Raw genomic sequence first — 21,421 nt, forward strand, 5'->3', positions numbered from 1 at the left:
CACTTGTTTCAGGGAGCACAGAATGTTCTGTGTCCGTTAGGCTGATAGCGGGCGAGCGGAAACAAATGATCGCTGCCGTCGAAGACAGAAAGTCCCAGCCGAGCATAAGCACGTATAAGGGCCCGGAGAGAGTGCAGCACACTGGGTGTGTTGACAAACTCCCTCAACACAAACGCGAACACTGTGCACACAGTCGAACAGACGGCTTGTTAGCGCCATACCACGGCCGCTCGATTGCGAGGTCATGAAATAAAGGACCCTCGACCTTGCGTAGTAGAGTACGCAAATCAGCACAAATATCCGTGATGGTTGCCGCAGTGTCCACCAGTGCTTCCATAAAAATACCCTCAACTGACTGACAACGAGTTCGACGGATGCTCTGGAGGAAATTTTACCGTCCTAATCGATGAAGGTGTCCCTCCAAAAACTGCATGGCGTATGGTCGTGGTCGTGGCGCAGGATAGTATGGTCGTGGCGCAGGAAGAGAAGGGAACCTGAAATGCTGAGAACTAACCGGTGTCAGCGGGACGGGTGGTCGCGCAGTACCTTCGGAGAAGGACGGAGCGGTCAAAGGAGCAACATGGTCGGCAGATGCCTGATTAGTCATAGATGAGAGCTCTTTGGTTATTTCTCGTAGACCCGGCATAGCAGCGGTGTAGCAAGAGCTTGGCGCACATGAAGCGGCGTGGTTGTTAAGCTGTTCCCTGATCATCGCCCGTATAAGCGCGCGAAAGGCCTTTATCTCCAAGCTGATGAGCTGGTGTTTCTTGCTGAAGGCGCACAGACGGAAGAGGCGGACACTGCCGAAACGGTGGCAGGATTGTGCAGGGCGAGTGCAGTGACTGCTAGTCCCTTTTAGATTGTGACGCGCCCGGTCGGTCGGTCAGCCTCGGACATGTCCTTGTCAACGTGCCTGTACAGCGCAGGGACATCTTCAGTGTATACATGAGGTATACGTTTCGTGCGGATGTTTCAGGTGGACCGGGGTTTTCCGTCACGCCATTGGAACGGACAGCAGAGGAGCCCAAAATAAGGTACAGCTGAGTAGTGAATCAGGTCCAGTCGACGTATGTAAACCTCAAGGTTTAAATACCATGTTTTGGCCACGTCCGGGAGATAAAAGGCGACATTCTGTTGCTTTACGTTACCGCCCCAACGGTTCAACGCACTTGCATAGCTGTCGACGCCGAAGCATCGCCTCTCGCATTTTAAGACCGAGACTCTTTCACGCTGCCCTTTGTTAAAGAAGGCGTAGTAAGCACTCCCGAAGAGCTTCTTGAGCGCATATAGTAACGTGGCGAACAGAGGTTCTCACTCGACAGCGGCGCTTCCTACGGGGTTCCAAGAAAAGCGAAACGTAAACATCGGCTGGATGTAACATGTAAGCGCCTGGGTGGAAATTCCCGCTTCTCAGGCGAGTACTTCCGTGTTTTTTACTTCAGATGGGGTGAAATGAGTAATGTTTGTGTGGTGAAGTGCCAAGCATCAAAAGGCCAGAATAAGAATAAAAGGCCAAACGCAAGGTGTCGTCACGAATCATCATCGTTGTGGATAGCGATGCAGTGACAGGGGTAAGGCAAGAAGAAGACGAGAAGGCAGAAGAAGTGGGCTCCGAAGATGGGCTGCCTGGTGGGCTCGATGGTTCCGGAAGCGTGTCGTCAGGACGGCAAGGACCCTGGTTTTCTGCGACCGTTGGCATAGAACGTTGAGACATCACGTCGCCACTGGCAACGCCGTGCCGTGTCCCTGTCTCCAGTGCGTCTGCGCTTGATGAAGCCACAGCATCTTCTCTTCCTGGTTCTCTCACTTTGTGGGCAGCTGCAGCCCTGATCCGGGCTGCTACTTCAGAAGACTTCTGCGTCGCTAACGCCGTCAATCTCCTCAACGACATCCCCGTGCATCGATTATGTGACACTGTTTCTTGACGTAAGAACCTTGAATCATTTTAAATGCGAATGCATTTCTTAGTCGGGGGTTGTCGTGCTCCGTCGGCGTGCGCCTGCATTCCTCCAGCGCGAGCGCACGTGAGCGCGCGCCTCGTAGTTCTGCCTTCGTCGTCGTCATCGTCGTAAATGCGAATGCATTTCTTAGTCGGGGGTTGTCGTGCTCCGTCGGCGTGCGCCCGCAGGTGTTATCTCTCCGCGCTCCTCCTCGCCCCTAGCAACAGCTGTGGCGCGCCTAGCAACCGGAGCAGGTGGTAGCTCGGGCGGGAGTAGCGGAGGGCAACGGGAGAGGAGGAGCGCGCTCGGGCGTGTGAAGGCGCTCGCATCGCGGAGCTCGGGCGGAGTAGCGGAGAGTGGAGGAGGAGCGCGCTCGGGCGTGTGAGGGCGCTCGCATCGCGGAGCTCGGCGGGAGAGAGAGCTCGCGCGCGGGGCGGGCGTGTTGCGCGGGTCTCTCTGTCCTCTCCGCGTACCCTCTCTCCGCTCGCTGCGCTCGGAAAATGTATATAAATGCAGTGGAGCGCACGCCTCTCTCCGTTACTGCTTGCCGCAGCGCACTCATCGGTGCACCCAATGCATTCGCATTTCCGCACGATCCCCTTCGGGGAGGTGGGGGGAGTTTTTTTGTGTGGGTGACTATAAGTCACTCTTCAGACTAGTTTGGTTCCGTTGAACGCTCGCTTGCACCTTTAAGTGTACCTTTCTTGGTTAAAGTACCACATTACCCTTATGTCCCGTCCTGCATAAATGTTGGTTATCCTTGTCCGTCGAACCGGTGACGCGATTTCTTGCTCCTGGCAGTTACTTCCGTGGCATGAGTTCTCCATAACCTCAACATCGTCACAGTTTGTCCTTACTGGCTTTTGCACAGATTCATTAGGTGTAGGAAGTGTTTGACTTATTTTCACGTATAAATTCCCTACACAAATTTCAACCTACCCAAAACATTTCTGTCGCAACCCCAATCGCGTACACAAGTTTTCTGTGTTCACATATATTTTTACTGCCATCGCCGCTGGGCCAGTCCCACCACGTGAACAGGTGCTTCAACTTGTTTTTGTTTTTAAACAGGAGCTCGGCTGCGCGAAGGTGTTATAGCGTGCCCAGACAAACCGTCTGGTTTTCTTACAGCTGAACAAAAACCTGCTTTTTGTGCAACTTGCGCAGATTGACTTCCACCGCCAGCTCATTACCATGCAGCACGGAGTGTACGCACAGGGTGAACTCGGTGCCGCACTCGGTGCACCGAGTGCATTCGAGTGCACTCCGAGCGCCTTCCTAGTGCAGTCTAGTGCACTGCGGGTGCACTCGGTGTCATTGCACATTACACATAGTCAATCATGCTGCGTCATCGAAGGTCGCCTGGACTCGGCTCTATCTCTGCAGGCGGAGAACGGTGCGGACATCCATTAGGTTAGACAGCGGCACCACATTACATCGTCTTCTCACGACACCAGAGCGAGCAGGTCGGGCAAAAGGGTCGTAATAGTTTTACTTGTGGCATGTAGTTCGACAGTTGTTGCTGTGTTGATGTCAACGAAGACGACGCGTCAACGAAGACGACGCACAAGGAGGCTTGGCGCCTGAGACAAAGCTTCGTCCGGTACGACGCGCAGCCTTCGTTTTCGAAGGGTCAAATTTTTGACCTCCCGCCTGCCTGCTCGGTCAGGGGAGTGAAGTCGGGAGTGTCTTGTCGGCCACGTTGCGCTGCTGCCTGAGCGCACGCCAGCTCAAATACTCTGCCGAGGCGCAACTTTACACAAGCGAGACTGCGCGGCTGGTAAGTTGCAAGGTCATCCTACTCGGCTCGGTTTCGACTGCGGGGAGCGAGTGCGCGTGCATAAATTATCGCGTCCCTCAAGGCTGTTCCTCATTTAGCGCTGCCCCTACACCGTAACGCGCGATCACCGGTACGCGCACACGTCCACGCGCTTCTCGGGCCGAAAGCACGCTCCTGTCCTGACCGTTGTTGCGCCCTCTCCGACTTACAAGATATTGACGCGTACAGCAAATGCGTCTTTGGATGTGTTCGTAAGCTTTTCTCAGAAGAAGCTAATACAAGAAGCGGCGTTAAGAACGCTCTTGACCGAGAATCACTCGAGCTGCCACAGCAAGCCGCTGATGATGATGCGTTCCGGATAGCACCCGTTCGTCGTCGTCGTCGTCTTGGCTGCGATTTCACAAATTAAAGGTTCGTTCACATGCATGTGGATACGTGAAAATATGCTTAAAGGGACAGACAACAGATATTTGTCGAGTGTATTGTCTTTATCCCAAATGAAAGGGCGTCACTTGCAACACCTTAGTACTAAACGTTTTTGCTGATAGCGTGCAAGAATGTTTGCAATAGCAATTTTTAGATCCACCAGCCCTACGTCTCCCGCCAAGAGGAATGCTTGCAACCATGGCAGTGAACCCTGCTGCAACATACCTTTAACGGCACGCGAGATTAAAAGAGGCATCTAAAAATTACTTTCACCTCCCCTCGCGGGAACCCCTGTGTAGATGCGACGCATAGGGGGTTCCGTTGTTGTTTCCGTTAGGTTGATTCTCCCATCACGTGAAACATGCCGTGAACCCCCTGCTGCGGCTATGACGCAACGTGGCACGGCTACAACACAATCCAACACAATCCACTTCAATCCAATCCAATCCAAATCCAATCCAATCCAAGCCAAGCCAATCCAATCGAATCCGATCCAATGCCCCTCGCGAGAGAGTGTTCGCTATCGGAGAGGAGAGGGGGTGATCGGCGGAGAGCGCAGCTCGTGCGGCGAGGAGAATGGGGGAGGGGTGTGGACGGACAACAACAACGCCGTATGGAGGGACAAGGCGAGTGAATGAGATGCAGTCGCATCTAAAACTTGGCCCCTGCTAAAACAACAACACGTGCAACCTTTCCTGCCCCTACATGCAGTTTTTCAATAGCGTGTTGAAATCGACGGAGTTTTTTGGACAGGTATGGTAGTGTCACGGTTAGACACCACATATCGCCGCCTTTCAGAATTCAGAAATTTTAGTGCAAAATTAAAACTATTTCCGCCTGTCTATTTGGAAATTCGTTGCTGTTACCCCTGTATATAAAATGCTAGCTTTCATATGAGCTGAAGGATATGCACTCCACAAAAATCGTTTGTCTGTTTAAGGCTCTCAGCAGGTGTCTAATGCGCCAGAACGCCGAAAGAAAAATTCCATTAAACGCGCTCAGCCGGCTCGTTCGATTTGCTCCGCCCTTTTGCGTCGCATGCAAGTGGCAAGATAAAATAAATCACGCCATATCCACGGAATGAATGATGATAAGTGGGGCGAAGCTCGAGAGGGGGAGATCATCGGTAACCGTAACTCTCCCGTGAAAGTTCGCCTATTACATCATTAAGAAAGACGTAAGACTGTGTGCGTACATTGTACAAATCAACTTTTATTTTGTTCTTTTATTTTGTTCTTGTTCGTTTGTTGTTGTTGTTGTAGGGTTCGTGAGGCTGCAAGCAAGCGCTCGTATCGGCAGGCAAACCCCGATGCAGTGAGAGCTCGCGAGGCGGCTGCAAAACGCATCAAGCGAGCTCAGCCCGAAGCTGCCGACGCGCGGTTTAAGCGCGACTTTCTAGGCGAGATGCTTCGGCCTCTCTTTCGCGCACGGCGGGATCCTGTCGGCGAGCGCGCGCTGCCGCCGCCCTGCGCGCCCTCCGCTCCGCAGCCTTGTCAACAACCACCTCCTCCATCCGGTGACTCGTTGCGAAAGAGGAAGCGCGTCAACAGCGATTGCCTTTTATAGTGTCAGTCACGTGCGAGTGACATCATGACGTCACTCACACCAGCGCCACCTGCGAGTGAGTCATCGAACTAGGCGGTCACGTACCACGAGACACAAGGGATGGACAGACCCACGGCTTTAGGAGCTTCGTCCCTAATAAAATCATGCACCCCTCCGTTTAACGACGACGTTGGTGGAACGGGAAGCTTTCTGTGAGGGATTCCTGGGTTGTCAGTCTGGACTTTGACCCAGAGAGTGTTTGGGGTTTGAGTCGTTGAGCTTTGAATTTGACTCGCACATCCCCGTCAAAAAAGGCGACAAGAAAAAAAATCTGTAGTTTACCGTATTGCCGTGTCGTACTGTCGTCTTGTATTCTTGTCATGTCGTGATTCTGATTAAGGAAATCATTGTACTAGCAAACACTAAACAGAGACAAAGGTAAAAGAGGCGACAAAACACACGCTAGATTTCCTTAGTAACCAACTCGCCGCCCAACTTACCGCCTTAGTGATTCTGGTGTTCTGTCGTATTCTAAGTTTGATGTTCCGTCGTGCCGAATTCCTGTCTTGTCGTGATCCTGATGTTCCATCAATAGTTGCACATGGTTTGAATGTTATTGCCCGTTGTGAAGAGTAGCGTAAATGACAGTTCTGTTGGGAGTACAGGAACGTTTGTCGTTGAGAAAATTGACCTTGTCGTTACGACAGAAATGTGTGTCTTAAGAACCGATGGCTTTTTTGTAACAACAGGACTTCTGTTGTCATAACAAATGTTTTTGGTCGCACGACAAGAATCTTTGTAAGGTTTTTGCGGTATTCCTGTTGCGATTTTGGACTGGCGTAGTTAGAAGTTTTGATCGCAAAGGGTTTGACCTTTCGCCATTTGACTGCGCACAAAGAAAGCTTCGCGTTCAACTATCGTCGTAGTGAAACGAGGGGTGCCCGATTTTTCTGTCTAATTTTGCACCCTTCTCCAAATCCAAACTGCTTAGACTGCGCCGGAGTGGCGCAGTGGGATAGAAATAACGCGAGGGACCGAGGTTGGATTCGAACCTCGGGAAGCGTTTTTAGTTTCTTTCACTTTACCCACAATCATCACCGATGATGATGATGATTGATGACGATTTCTATTGGTTTCCCCTTTGTATCGGGGTGATGACATGTCATCTTACCAACATGTCGGGGTGATGACATGTCACCATTGCCAGAGAAATTTGGCTTCCCTGCAGTGAGTTTCCGACTTGACATACGCCTTCAGTTATACAAGGAAAGCTTCGCTTTAAAACAGAAATTTTGGGTCTCAGTGAATCTGACAGATGCCTTGCGCATGCTTGTGCAACATAAATCAGTCCAAAGAGCCGCCGCGTGGCAGGCAGATTTATAATCACGACATATGATTAAAAAATAGTTAAAGAGGACGCGATATAAAAATGATTGGCCCAATGGCCACTTCTCAACTCTGGCAAATAAAAAAAAAAACGCCGAGCAGGAGTTTTAGATAAAGCAGACAAAAAAATGGATGCTGCGAATTGAACTTCAGATATGCGCGGGTGTGAATGCGAAATCATTACAATCTATTTCGAGCTGTGTGAGCCCCTAATGTCTAATTGCAGTCCTGTCGTGATTATAGTATCTTCTGTTGCTACGATGTCTTCGTCGTCAAGGCATTCAATTTTCGCGTCGGAACTGTTCCCGTGGTGTCGGCTGGCGTTGCTGTTACATCAGCCCCTTTCCTCGCCATGCTGAGCGAGCGAAACACGTTATTAGGGACGAGAGGCCATGAAGCCCCGTGGGGAAGTGAGGAGAAAGTGGGGGAGGTGGAGGAGAAAGGGAAAGGTCACAATGCACACAGTGTACACAGTTCTAGTTTTGGGATCCTGCTCACAAGATGCACAGTTCACTCAGTCAGTGGCACCAAAATGCACAGTTTGCACTGTTGACATCGGTCGTGGACGGGTATGGACAGTCCGGGACAGTCTGTCAGACCGCTACACCAATTTGTAGAGACCGTAATCAAGGGCTTACTGGGTTATTATTTCTAGTGTAGCGGGGTCGTCACGGACACGACTAACGTGCTCCAGTTCAGTCATGGGTGCAGGACCTACAGTTAGCAGCTGATGGTGGTTGCGGGCATGGCCACGCGGGGGAATGGCCAAGAAGCTTTGTACCTAATCAGGATGTGACCTATATTATTTTAGCCCTCAAAATTTAGAAAAGGCAATACAGAACAGATATTTTTAATATGTATAAAATGAAGGCAGAGTCAGGAAGAAAAAATGAAATAAATGGGAACGCTTAGCTGGCTAGCAGGAAAACCGGCCTGTCGCCGCAACATAGGAGTGTAGGGCGGACACAACATCCCTATGGCAGACTCCAAGGGCCGAAGTGCCTAGTGACAAAAGTGCGGAAGTAGTTAGCGGAAGGCGGAGGCGCCTAAAGGTTGACTCCAGATGCGTGCGTCGCATTGGGGAGAAGCTGCGGCAATTAAACAGGAAATGTTCTATATTTTCCAGCTTTTCACAGAAAGGGCAATGCGGGGATAGGGCCAGACCAGATTTATAAAGATAAAAATTTAATTGGGGAATTTTGCACCGAAGTTTTGTGATTGTTACCTCGCATAGCCTTGATTCACAAAACATTGGCTTCCATGCATGACGAAGGTAACTATAATCTCTAAAAGAGAGAAGGGCGTCTTGCCGATAAGTCTGGAGCAGTTGTACACGTTTAAATCTCGCCTCCAATAGAAAGCTATCTTTTGGACATTGCTCGACCACAGGGCCACCAAGAGACATACTGGCTAATTGATCAGCCACTTCATTGTACAAAATTCCTGCATGTCCTGAAGCCCACACTAATGTAACCTCAGAAAGCTGATGAGAAACAAATGACCGGAGTGTGCGGATAACTGAAGAATCTTTTTCGAATGTTAATGCGGAACACACAGAGAGAGAGTCAGAAAGAATAACAGCATGCGAAAATCTATGCTAAAGCTTTTGAAGAGCCAAAATCATGGCCAATAATTTCGCCTGGAAAATAGGTGTGTAATTAGGTAACCTAATTGAAAAGGACCAATCGAGGGCCTGGGAGAATATCCCGACATCACTTTGCGAGGCATCGGTAGCAATGACAATATGGGAATAAAGGGTTGACAGACGATCCTCCAGCAATCCATTGAGGATTCGGGCCGGCAACATCTTTGCATTCGGGGGGAAGATATTATCAAAGTTTATTTCCACAGATGACACACTAATACGCGGAGGGGGGAACCGAAAAAGGTCGGCGTGAAGTGGCTGAAGCCATGACTGAACTAGATCCATCTGTGGGCTTTGGAACCGCGGCTACTGAATGCCTTGAAAAAGACCAGGCCTCAGACGGAAAATGAACTGCGTGTCTTGCAGTGGGGAGTCAAACAATTTGATAAAAATACGGTCAATAATTGAAATCTAGACTTCAATAGAGAAAATCGTGCCTCAAGGTGTAAAATAGGGTTAGCGACATATTTTGGTAATCCCAAGAATAGTCGCAAGGCCATTCTCTCAACGATAAATAGGAATGTAATTTGTATGCTGCACAACGGGAAAATAGGACGCAGCCAAACTCTAATACCGGGCGAACATAACTCCGGTATATCATAACAGCGTAACTCTATGCAACCCGAATTTGTGGTTAGATAGCCTGCGGAGCACGCCTACAGCTCTTTCTCCTTTACCAGCAACATGTTCAATATGAGGACGCCATGTAAGCTTATCATCATAGATTATACCAATATATTTGATGATGATGATGGTTGGATGTTTATGGCGCAAGGCCAACTAGGGCAAAGAGCGCCAAAACAATAGTCATATGAGGGTGAGACCTTAACCACTATGTAAAGTCAGCAAAAACAAAAGTAAAATCAGAAAACGGCAATGGGCATGGCTGGTGTATAGGGCCAGATTTCATTATGCATGATAGGAAATGAGGTTTAAAAACTTGACTTCTGACAAATACTCAAACACACGTTTCACTGAAACAATGGCATCGTCACCTAGAAAAAACAATGGATGTAGGGGAATATGTTGTCTGTAGAGTTCTCTGAAGTGTTTGTGTCGTGTTGTGTGAAGTGCCTTGCATGTTATTAGTATGTGCACTACGGATAGGGCCTCTCCGCACCTGCTGCACTGGGGTCTAGGAGATCCCGTCAGCAGAAACGAGTGAGTTGCATGCGTGTGCCCTATCCGTAGCCTACCCAAGGCGACTTCCGAGTGTCTGTTGTGTGAGTCAGATATGTACCGTCCCAAGTGTGGCTTTATTACATGTAGTTTGTTGTCTGTCTGTTCGTCCCAGTGTGTTTGCCATGTTCTTCGCAGGTGTTGTCTTATGTGTGGCTTGAGGTCTGTGTAGGGTACTGTTGCTATGTCCGGTGTATTTGTATGTGCAGCAGCAGCGGCCATCTGATCAGCGGTCTCATTTCCCGCAATCCCAGAGTGGCCTGGAACCCAGCACATGATCACCTCGAGATTTAATGCATACGCGGACATAATGGTTTTATAGACTACATTAAGAACATGGTTTTTAGAAGACTTGTTGGATGACAATGCATGTACAACACTCAGTGAATCTGTGAAAATGATAGACTTGGGTATTTCATGTTGCACTATGTGATTTAAAACAAGCAAAACGCCATGGGCTTCTGCCGTAAAAATGCTGGTCTTCGAGTTCAAGGTCTTAGAGACTCTAAAATCGGGTCCGTGCGCCGCACAGGACACAGTAAGGGCAGTTTTTGATGCGTCACTGTAAAACTCTGCACATTCATACTTGAACTGCAGGGACAAGAAGTGCTGCAAAATAGCAGTTTGTGGTACCCTGGTTTTATCAATTTTCACGAAGGACAAGTCACAACACACAGGTTGAAGCTCCCAGGGTGGTAAGACGTCAGTAAAAGAAGATGTGTGAATGTCTAAAAAGGAGATGTCGAAATTTGAAGCTTCCTGTCTCACTCTAAGTGAGAACGGCAAAGGAACAGACGGGCGATTTACAAACAGTGGCGATGTGGATGTATCATTAAAAACACGTTTAAAAGGATGGTCCTTCAAAGACGAAATTTTAAAAGCGTAGAGAAAGTCCACATACGTCAGTTGGTACTCAAGGCACCACTTATTACATTCAACATATAGACTCTGGGCCGGGCTAGTGCGGAACGCACCCGACGCAAGGCGCAGACCCAAGTGCAGTACTGGATCAAGACTTTTTAGCGTTGTTTTCGATGCCGACCCATACACGACACTGCCGTAGTCTAATCGAGACCCGACTAACGCGGTGAAGACCCGGAGAAGCAGTTCTTTGTCTGCACCATAGGATTGGTGGGAGAGGACCTTGAGAATGTTTAGTGTTTTGAGGCATTTATGTTTAAGTGTTTTGACGTGAGGTATGAACGTGAGCTTGTTATCAAATATGACACCTAAAAACTTGTGCTCCTGTTTAACAGGAATAGGTGCACGGTTAAGCGTAATCTCAGGGTCGGCGTTAATCCCGCGCTTGCGGGAAAATACAACACAAGTACTCTTGGCCGGGTTCAGTTTAAACCCGTTAAGGTCCGCCCAGCCAGCTAGTTTCTTAACACCGAGTTGTACTTGACGTTCGCATATTGACAGGTTACAGGATTTAAAAGATATTTGCACATCGTCTACATAGATGGAACAGGAAATGGTCGGCGGCAATGACTTTCGGAGGGAGTTCATCTTAACTATAAACAAGGTGCAGCTTAGAACTCCACCTTGCGGCACACCATTTTCCTGCAAATATACAGTGGAGAGTGCACCACCAACCCTCACTCGAAAGGTTCGTTCGGCCAAATAACTACAAAGAGTGTTCATCATGTTGCCAGAGACACCAAATGACTTAAGGTCCCTGAGGATGCTGTAGCGCCAGGCTGTATCATAAGCTTTTTCAATATCGAAAAATACAGTAAGGCAGAACTGGTTATGGACAAATGCATCTTTTATGTAGGATTCCAGTGCAAGAAGTTGATCATTGGTAGATCGCCCCACCCTGAAGCCTGCCTGGCAGCCCTCGAGAAGACCATTGTACTCCAGAAAGTACACTAGCCTACGGTTTATCATCTTCTCGAGGAGCTTACACAGGCAGCTTGTGAGGGCGATGGGACGATAACTTGCGGGAGAGGAAGGGTCCTTCCCCTCCTTCAGAAAGGCCACAACTATAGCCTCCTTCCAAGACCTTGGAAGCTGCCCCGAAAGCCATATTCTGTTGTAGAGGTGTAGGAGTGTCTCAAGAGTGTCTGTGTGTAGGTGTTGTATCATGGTGTATGTAATGCTGTCTGCCCCTGGAGCTGAGGGCTTACAGGTGGAAAGAGCAACCTTCAGGTCATGAAGTGTGAATTCAGAGTTGTAAGCAGAATTCGACTTGTTCTTGTCTCGTAAGGGCTTCTTTTCTGCATTAGTTTTGTGTTGCATGAAAGTATTAGTGTAGTGTGCTGAGCTGGACACGTGTTGGAAGTGTTGTGCGAGTGTGTTAGCCTGGTCTTCCAGTGTGTCCCCTGTTGTACTAACCAGGGGCAGGCTGTGTGTCTGTTGTCCTTTTAGTTTTCGTATTCGTGTCCAGACTTTGTGAGTGTCGGTGTATGAGTTTATGGAAGTGAGGAAGGCGCGCCAACTCTCCCTTTTTGCCTCACGACGCACTCGCTTCCCCAAAGCCTTTGCCCGTTTAAACGAAATGAGGTTATCTGACGTGGGGTACCGGCGAAGGACACCCCACGCCTTGTTCTGGGCCTCTCGCGCCCGCCTGCAGTCCTCGTTCCACCAGGGCCTCCTTGGGTTGCGGGACGCACTGGAGGCCTGGGGCATGGACTTTTCGGCGGCGTCGACTATGTGCGCCGTGACGAGTTGGGCTGCTTCCTCCACGTGTAGGTGTTTTATGGTTGTGTGGTGTAGTTTAGATGTTTCTGTGAATGTACTCCAGTTTGCTTTTGATTCATTAAACCTTTTATGGGCAGATGGACTGCATGGGCCTTTACCTCTGTATGTTAGGGATGTGGGGAAGTGGTCACTACCATATGGGTCCGTGCCCACGCCCCACTCAAGACATGGAAAGAGAATTGCAGAACCAATAGCCAAGTCGAGATGTGAGTACGTATTATGTCCTAAGTTATGGTAGGTAGGCTGTTTTTTGTTGAAAAGGCATGCTCCTGAAGATGTAAGAAATTTCTCTATCAGGCGACCTCGGGCATCCGTTCTGGAGGAGCCCCAAAGAGAGTTGTGCGCATTAAGGTCGCCTGTTAGTATGTATGGTTCGGGCAGCTGGTCGACCAGCGCCTCGAACTCAGAGCTCGAAAGTGCATGATCAGGAGGAATGTAAATGGAGCACACCGTTACCAACCTATTAAATATTATTGTTCGAATTGCTACAGCCTCGAGGACAGTGTTCAGAGTGACAGGGTGGCAGGCTAAGGATTTCCGGGCGACAATTGCCACACCTCCTGAAGAGTGTGTGCAGCCAACCCTGTCCTTTCTGAATACCATGTATCTATTTAAGAAATTTGTCTGTTTGGAATTGAGGTGAGTCTCTTGGAGACACATGAGACTTGGCTGATTGGCATGCAGGATATCATACACATCATCAAGATTTTTAAGGAGGCCTCTGCAGTTCCATTGAATGATGTTTTCTGTTCCCATTATTTAGGTTTAAGAATGAATGGAGTGTGTGTATGTGTTCATGTGTCGTCTTTCGGGGCTGTTACTCTGGGGTTAGGCTTTTTAGGCCTGTCTGTAGGCTTGGAAGTCGGTGGCCGCTCCTTGCGCTGCGTTGCAGGCAGGAACGGCCCGACATCCATCTCGTCGTCGGATGTCCGAGGGGTGCCCGACGGACCGGGCCCCCCGGACTTGGCCCCCCCTCGGGAGCCCTTCGTTTGAGCCGCCACCGCCGAGGGCGTCCGGGGCACCAGAGGTGGCACGGGCGGTGCGGTGACGGTGGGAGCCGGTGCGGGGCCCGTGGTGTCCATCACCTCGGTACCCTCCAACGGACTGGAGGACGGGGAGACAGAGGCGGGAGCGGCACCGGTCCCGACAGAAGTGGTTTGCACCACAACCGCTGCTGCCTCAGCAAGCGGCGTGGTGCCGGGTTGGGCTGCGTGAGGCAACCCAGCGGGGGGCGGGGGCAGGACCAGGTCAGACTCGCTGAACTGGGTCCCTGTGGAAACCAGACGCCGCTCCGCCCCCCGGCGAGCCGCGTCTGCGTACCTCCCCAGAGGAAAAGAGGCGAACCTCTTTCGCGCCTCTGGGAAGGTGATGTTCTCCGTGACCTTGATGTTAATTATCTTTTTTTCCATTTGGAATTTTTCACACTTGCGGGAGTACGCTGCATGCGGACCGCCGCAGTTCACACAAGTGAGGGTTTCGGGTGGACAGTTGTCAGTCGGATGATCGTGCGCCGCGCATTTCGCACACGTCGTTCGGCCACGGCAAGAGGTTGTACCGTGCCCGAACCGCTGGCACTTAAAACAGCGCCGCGGATTCGGGATGTACGGACGGATGGAGCAACGGATGAAACCTGCATTGATGTGTTGTGGAAGAACTGCGCGGTCGAATGTCAAGATAATGTGCTTGGTGGGAATCTCCTTGTCGTCTCTGCGGATAGTGATGCGTCTCACGGCAGTGACGCCCTGATCCTTCAAGCCGGCAAGGAGATCCGCATCCGTTTCGTTCAGGAGATCTGTTTCGGATATCACACCCTGGGAGCTGTTGAGGCTCCGATGGGGTGTGACCCTGATGTCTAGATCAGCCAGTCTAGTCTGAGCTAGAAGCTTCGTGGACTGCTGCTTGTCATTTGTTTCGATGAGGAGTTCACCAGACCTTTGTTTTTTGCACTTATATGATTTTCCTACTATGGCTTCAAGATACTTGGCGATCAAGAAGACTGACTGAGATGCTAGAGGGTGGGTTGGATTGAGCGATTCCATCACAAGAAATCGAGAGAAATTATCCGGTTCAGGAAATGTTAAAGATGGCAATTGGGGAAAAGATACTTCGGTGCGGCCCCTTTTCAGGGACCGATCACGTTTGGGGGGGGGTTTTGAAAATGCCATAGAGCATAGTATAAAAGCAGGGAGACTGGGGTACTTTCTTCTTTGACCTTACCCTGGTAGCCAAAGAGGTCCCGGAGCTCCCTGCCTGGTAGACAGACAGGGAGCCCATCCGCCGGAGCTTGACCTGGGCTCCGACGGCCACCGTTAGAGGTTTCTACCCTTCACCTTAAAAACACATCACCACGGTTGGATCCAGCTTATGTTTGGGGGCTCGGGGTCCGCGGTATCGCCAGTACCGTCACCAAGATTGCTCAAGGTGCCCCGTGCGGGGATACCAATATATTTAATTTCTGTAACTTGGGGGATGGATTGCTGTCGGTACAATAGGCATTGGTACAAAAGGGGATGGTAACCGGAAATACTAAAACAGCACATTTTCTCACATTAAGCGATAAATGTAACCCGCTAAGCCAATTATCTAGGGAGACCAGATAGCTTTTAAACGTTGACAGAAGTCATGAATGTCTCTGCCCGATGAGTAAAAAGCAACATCATCGGCATAAGCGTAAGTTGTTATACCCTCCATATTCGGAATTGATTTGAGAAGAATATTTATAAAAGAACCGGAGAAAGGACTGACCCCTGAGGAACACCACAAAACTGCTGATATTGCGATCTTTCGAACAGCAGAATGTCCTTCCAGTTAAAAACGCACCAATCCAGGATTGAATGTATAGTGGAACTTCGCTACTCTCTATATGTGACATTAAGGTAGTATACTCTACGCTGTCATAGGCCTTTGTTATATCCAGAGTAACAAGTGCGCCTACGTGTTTTAGGTTGCGGGCTAGTTTAACGCGGCTCTCAATGTCCACATGATCCTTCCAAATAGAATTTCCGGGTCTAAAGCCAATTTGGGTGGGGCTTAACATCCTATTGCTTTCGAGAAACCGCATAAGGCGACCATGCAGTATCCTCTCGACGAGCTTTACCAAGTTGCTAGTTAAGAAAATCCGCCTGGTGTTATCTGGGACATAACCTAAACATTTGTTTTTTAGAAATGGCACTATCTTAGAGAGTTTCCATTCGGGAGGTATCCAGCTATTTTTCAAAGACATGTTTACTATGTTAAGTAAATGTTTAGGGGTTCCCTCAAACAAAAACTGTAACATTGGCACAGTAATGCCATCTGGCCCCGAAGCAGCCACAGACAGCTGCGAAATAACTTCAGCCAATTACGACATTGTCACTGGGTTGAAACCAACATTACAAAGTTGACTGATAAAACGATCGAAAAAAAAAACAGAAGAAAACCGGTATTGGTTCTTGTGCTATTTATTTGAGAGCTTCAATAGACTCCTGTGTTAACTGAACCACTCAATTTTCATTGTAGCGCGCTTGTAGCCCCTTTCTCGAGCGAAGAAACTGGTATAGGGATCCCCTATTCTTTGGCTTTGAGACAGCGGCAAACTTCTGGTCGTTATGGACTTCTTTCGCTTTAGAAACTGTCCGTTTGAATATGGCGGCCGCAAATTTGTAACTGGTCCAATTTGTAACTGGTACAACGGGCATTGATTTCTAAGAAGTACCTTCCAAGCCGCCTGCCTTTTATTATACGCCAGAGCGCAATCTTCATTCCACCACGGGCTACTGCCATCTTTTTGGGAAGAGATAATGAATTGAGAAGACTTAACAGCATCCGAAATGATGTATGTAACTTGAACTGCTCTGCGTTTCTCGTTACCGGATGGAAGTGCTTGAAGTGCTGCCTTTACTTTGTTTTGCATACGGTGCAAATTTGTATGCCGAATCATACGAGCACTTGGGGACCTAGAAGGGCCCACTATCTCAAAAACAAGTGGAACGTTGTCACTACTTGTGGCGTGATCCAAAGTAGACCACAAAGAGATATTGCCGAAGTTTGAAAAAGTCAAGTCTAAGACTGAAGTAGACTTCCAGCGAAAAAATGTTGGTGATCCAGAGTTATAACAATGCATATCGTTATCATTCATCCAACCACTTAGCCGCCTACCACATGAATCTGTGCGCAGCCCCCAAGAGACATGGCGTGAATTAAAATCATAGCAAATAATAACACGCTTCTCACACGATGACAAAACACTATCTAGAGGCGAGGCGGAAATCACGCCTTCCGTGAAATAGGAGTTAACCAGAGAAAATGCAAAACACCCAGGCAAGCTAAATGTAACTGCTAGAATTTCACAATCCACAGGCATGAATTCAAATGACTTATGGGCTTTATGACAAAATTGCGATGATACTAGAATTAACAATCCACCTCCTCTAGTTAGTCGATCTAAGCGGAATATCCGATAATTCTGGAAATAAAGTGGCCGAAGCGGAGTCAGCCAAGTTTCCTGCAGTACAATAATGTCTGGTTGTTCTTTAGAGACTATGAAGTCAAGGTCTGTGAGAGCTGATATGACAGAGCGGCAATTCCATTGTAGTACCCGAAGCGACATTACGATGGATTGATGGCTGCCACTGCAGCTTCTAAGATGTCGTTTGTTTTAAGAACGCCGTGACCTTTCTTTGCTTTTTGTTTTGGAGAGGATTCCAGTGAACCCGCAGTCGGAGATTCAGTTCTTTTAAATGGAACTGTTCGGTACTCCATGTCTACTGGAGAGTTCACAGAAGTGGCACTAGGTTTGTTAGCAGGATGAATACGGGAGGATTGAAGCAAAGTGGGCTGTCGAAAAACGATTTTGGAGGAAGATGGATCATGTCCAGAGCAGGACTGAGGCGAAGGGTGCACACTAGGGATAAAGGATGGTAAAGGCTGGCTGTGCTCTGGAAGTTCAGGAGACTGAAGGGCTGTAGAGATGGTATGGCTGGGTGATTCCGGAAGATCGGACTCACTAAAACTGTGCTGGTTCAGTGACCCTACCGCTTTAGAACTGGACCCGCCTGTTGAGTCGCTTTGTACCGCTACGCCGCACAAAGCAGACACAGTCTCAGATACATGGGCTGTGTGAGCTGCCTTAAGTTCTGTCATGGCATGCATACACCTGTCTATTACTTTAACCTGGCTTTTTTCTATTGCAGAGGCAATTATTTCAGCAAGACATGAATCAACCAGTGTATAGCCACGGGCAGCTGCGGGGGCATAGCCGGACGATCTTTCTCTAACCACTGCCATCGCCTCACTCCGCGTGCACCGGCGTTTCCCAATCACTTCAAGGATCTTCATTTCCTGCTCGCGAACCGGACACCTTGAGTAGTCCGCCGGGTGAGAGTTGCCACACATACAGCAAGTTACCTCTTCCGTACTGCATGGTGCGGGAGGGTGATCACCCCCACACGAACAGCAGCGAGCCGAGGATATGCATCCCCCGACACTATGGACAAATCGCCAGCATTTCTTGAATTGTAAAGGACGCGGAGAAAGAGGCTCCACACGAAAGATAAGAGGCCACACTTTGAGTTCTTATGGGACAGACACACCGGCGAAGGTAGCAATGACTGACTCGATGGGATAGCGGGAGTCATTCTCAATTCTGCTATATCGGTGTACAGCTATGACACCCGCGGAAGCAAACTCTTCTAGCATATCGTTGACAGACATCCCAGTGTCAACTCCGCGAATGAAGCCTTTTGCCCACGCAAGGTGAGAAGGAACAAATGGGCACACAGGGAACGCCGCAAACGACTCACACTTTAGAAGGTCCTGTACACACTCCAGGTCAGATGATTTAATCACCACTCCACCTGTCCCAAACGGACGCATGCTAAAAATATTGTTAAAGTGTTCCGTAGCGGCACGAAGGGCGTTTTGCATTTTCCCAGGATTTTTGCGGCGAATCGCTCCACCATTCGTCAGAACCAAAGCCACAGTCAAGCCGTTGCGGAGAAAGGCTGTCAAAAGAATATCCTCCGGAGAAAGGCCAGGGGGAAGCCCCCCGGCCAGGGGAGTTGGTAGCCATTGGGCGCAAGAAGCGCCCACCCTAACTGGACTCCCAAAAAGGTGCTCGTTGGACTCGCACGTGCAGGCTTCGGGTTCGAGCCGCACACCCGTATTCACCGATTCCTTTGTTTAGTTTGATTCTCTCTGCGCCGTCGGCCATTTTCACACCGTCGCTCGGTCAGGAAGACTAAAGAGAAGACTAGGCAGACAAGGGGACACAGTTTCTGCAAAATTATTTGCCGCCTTAGGTATTCCGCCACTTAATTGGGGAAAATCAGGGCTGCAAGTCAATGGGCAATACTTGAGCCACCTGAGCTTCGCGGATGTCATCGCCTTGTTCGCCAGTCCTCTAAGAAATCACGCAACACGCTTCGAGAGCAGTACTTGACAAATTTACTTGGAAGGGAGTTGAAATAAACCACGAAGAAATAAAAAAAATGTTCAACAAATATACGAATGGACGCGCCTTGAAAATAGGTACCAAAATCCCTGAATGAGTAATGTCTGTGATACACGGTAATTTTAATTGACAATTGGACTTTAGCTCACAACTGCGCCCTATGTATTTACTATAGGGCACTCGATACAAAATTGGACCAACGGCCTTCGGAAGGCCTTTCAAACAGCCATGTAGCACAGGCATAAGTCATTATACCTATATTGGGCGAGATATTACTGCTGATCCAAATCATTAAAGAAAATTAACCGCAGGATAAGATTGGGATAAGATCGGGATCGAAGTAAACATTGTAATACTTGAGCAGTAAGCTGCCTGTGTCACTAAAAAATCTGCTATGTATACAACTATTGTGTACTTCAGATAATAACATATGGGGCAAAATCTTGGGGTCTCACTCAGCAACTTTATAGAAATCTTAGATCTGTCCAACGGGCCTTGGAAAGAAGAATGCTATGGGGAACAATTGGGGATAAGAAAACAGCAGCGTGGATTAGGGAATGGCCTCGCGTGGGAGACGTTCGAATTCAAAACAAGCGAAAAAAGAGAGGTTGAGCAGTATTTGTCATGGAGATGGCGGACAAAAGGTGGATTGTTTGTTTAATGGAATAATTACCAGGGGACGGGAAACGACCCAAAATGACTCGATGGCGGTATGAAGAAAGAAAATTCGCGAGGGAAGACTGGACCCGGTGCACTCACCACAAAAGCTGCTTGAGATCTTCGAGACGTCTTGAAGTGTACATAAACCGAAAATAGGTCGAGGTGTAAAAACGGATTAAATGAAAGCGCCTATACCCGCTCTACGTTGTACAGAGAGAGCAAGAGAGAGAGAATGGACATAAACAGGCTGATGATTCTGCTGGCGAGTGCGCTAACCGCAAACGATTTGTGCAATAACTAGCAACAAATGGGGCAGCGAAAAGTTGGCCGCGGTTATCGTTGCTCCGCTGCAAGCGAGGTCGAGAAACAAGAGTTAAGTCCCCTCCTGAGCCCCGCTTCAACGTTTCTCCCTCCAACTACCCCGGACTCAGTGCTGTCTTTCTCCTTGCACTATCATCCCAGGCCTTTCCCTTCCGGTCCTCCACATTTCTTCCGCCTTTACGCCGATGCTCACGACTTCTCCATTTTTGGCACTAGTCCTGTCCCCCTGTCCCTGCTACCATCCTGCATTCTCATCCTTGCTTCCAGCCTCCTTTTAAATCTTCCTGTCCACTCCCGTTCCATTCACAACCCTCTCTGTCCTTCCTCTCTCTCCTCGAACACCCGAGTATTTTCCATTTGCCCTTTCTTACTCTTCCACCTCCCTCTCAGCCCCTGCAGCTTCGCCCTCCTGTCTCCCTCCACACTCTCCCTCATTCGCGTCCACCACACTCCGTCACCCCCTGTCTGCCGCCATCCCACTTTCCCCCCTTCTGCTGCTTCCCCTCTCCCTCCTGTAACCCCCAAGTCTCCTCCCCCTCATATTCCCCCGCTCAAATGCTGCTTCTCCTTCCCTTTCCCATTTACTTCCCGGCCATCATCTTCCTCCTGTCGCCTTCCCCCTGCACTCTTATCCCCCTCTGTCTTGATGATGATGGTTGGGTCTTTTAATGCGCAAGGATGCATTATAAATGGGATTTCGGGTAGTTTCATTACCTTTAAGTCAGTTGCAGCTTTGTTCTTTGCACTTTTTCATGGTTTCGCCTCTTTTATGTCGGTTTATCTTAGTTGAATATTTTTAAGCACCGTAGTTGCTTCGCTGCTGGGTGGGTTTCGGTTCACATTTTTTTTAATTTAGGTGCTTTTGTCCGTTTTAGGCTGGTTTCGGCCCTTCGTATAGGGCAGCAAAGGGCTGGCGAGCTAGCTGCGGTAAGCATTCACGTACGCTATTTTTTACAATTGCGTTTTTTCATCCACTTTAGGTGCGTTTTGACTGTTATTTATTTCAGTTCGAATGGCTTTGCGTGCTTTAGGTAGGTTTCTGCTGTAATATAACCCCCACAGCGAGCTCAGATGACGGCTGGCTGTGCTGACTAGGAAGCGTATATAAGTCACCGGCGTAGCACCTGTTAGCTGAAAGCGGCCACGTACCAACAAACAAGACCAATAAACCTACCAGCCAATGACAGGACTCAAGCTACCACTCAGCAGTGGCAAGAATATTTATGCGTGCAACTGTGCCTGCTTCCGAAATATATTTACCCGAATCTAGCGCGTCTGTATTGAAGATACAATTTTAAAGCATCTTGTCAAGCACTGGCACCTGTGAGAAAAAGAGGGGCACCGATTTCAAAGCACGTTTGCTGAGAAACGCGCGGTCTCCGAGCTCTGGGCCGTCGACCGCCTCG

At 49.1% G+C, this 21,421-nt stretch overlaps 1 protein-coding gene across 2 annotated transcripts in view; it reads right to left on the reverse strand.

Moving 5' to 3' along the window:
• Nucleotides 1-21,421, reverse strand: part of LOC144164728 (uncharacterized) — a 149,556-nt gene that overhangs the window by 53,522 nt on the left and 74,613 nt on the right. The window lies entirely within an intron of this gene.

Source organism: Haemaphysalis longicornis, unplaced genomic scaffold (genome assembly GCF_048455015.1).
Source record: "Haemaphysalis longicornis isolate Haplotype H1 unplaced genomic scaffold, Haemaphysalis longicornis Haplotype H1 scaffold_136, whole genome shotgun sequence".
NCBI lineage: Eukaryota > Metazoa > Arthropoda > Arachnida > Ixodida > Ixodidae > Haemaphysalis > Haemaphysalis longicornis.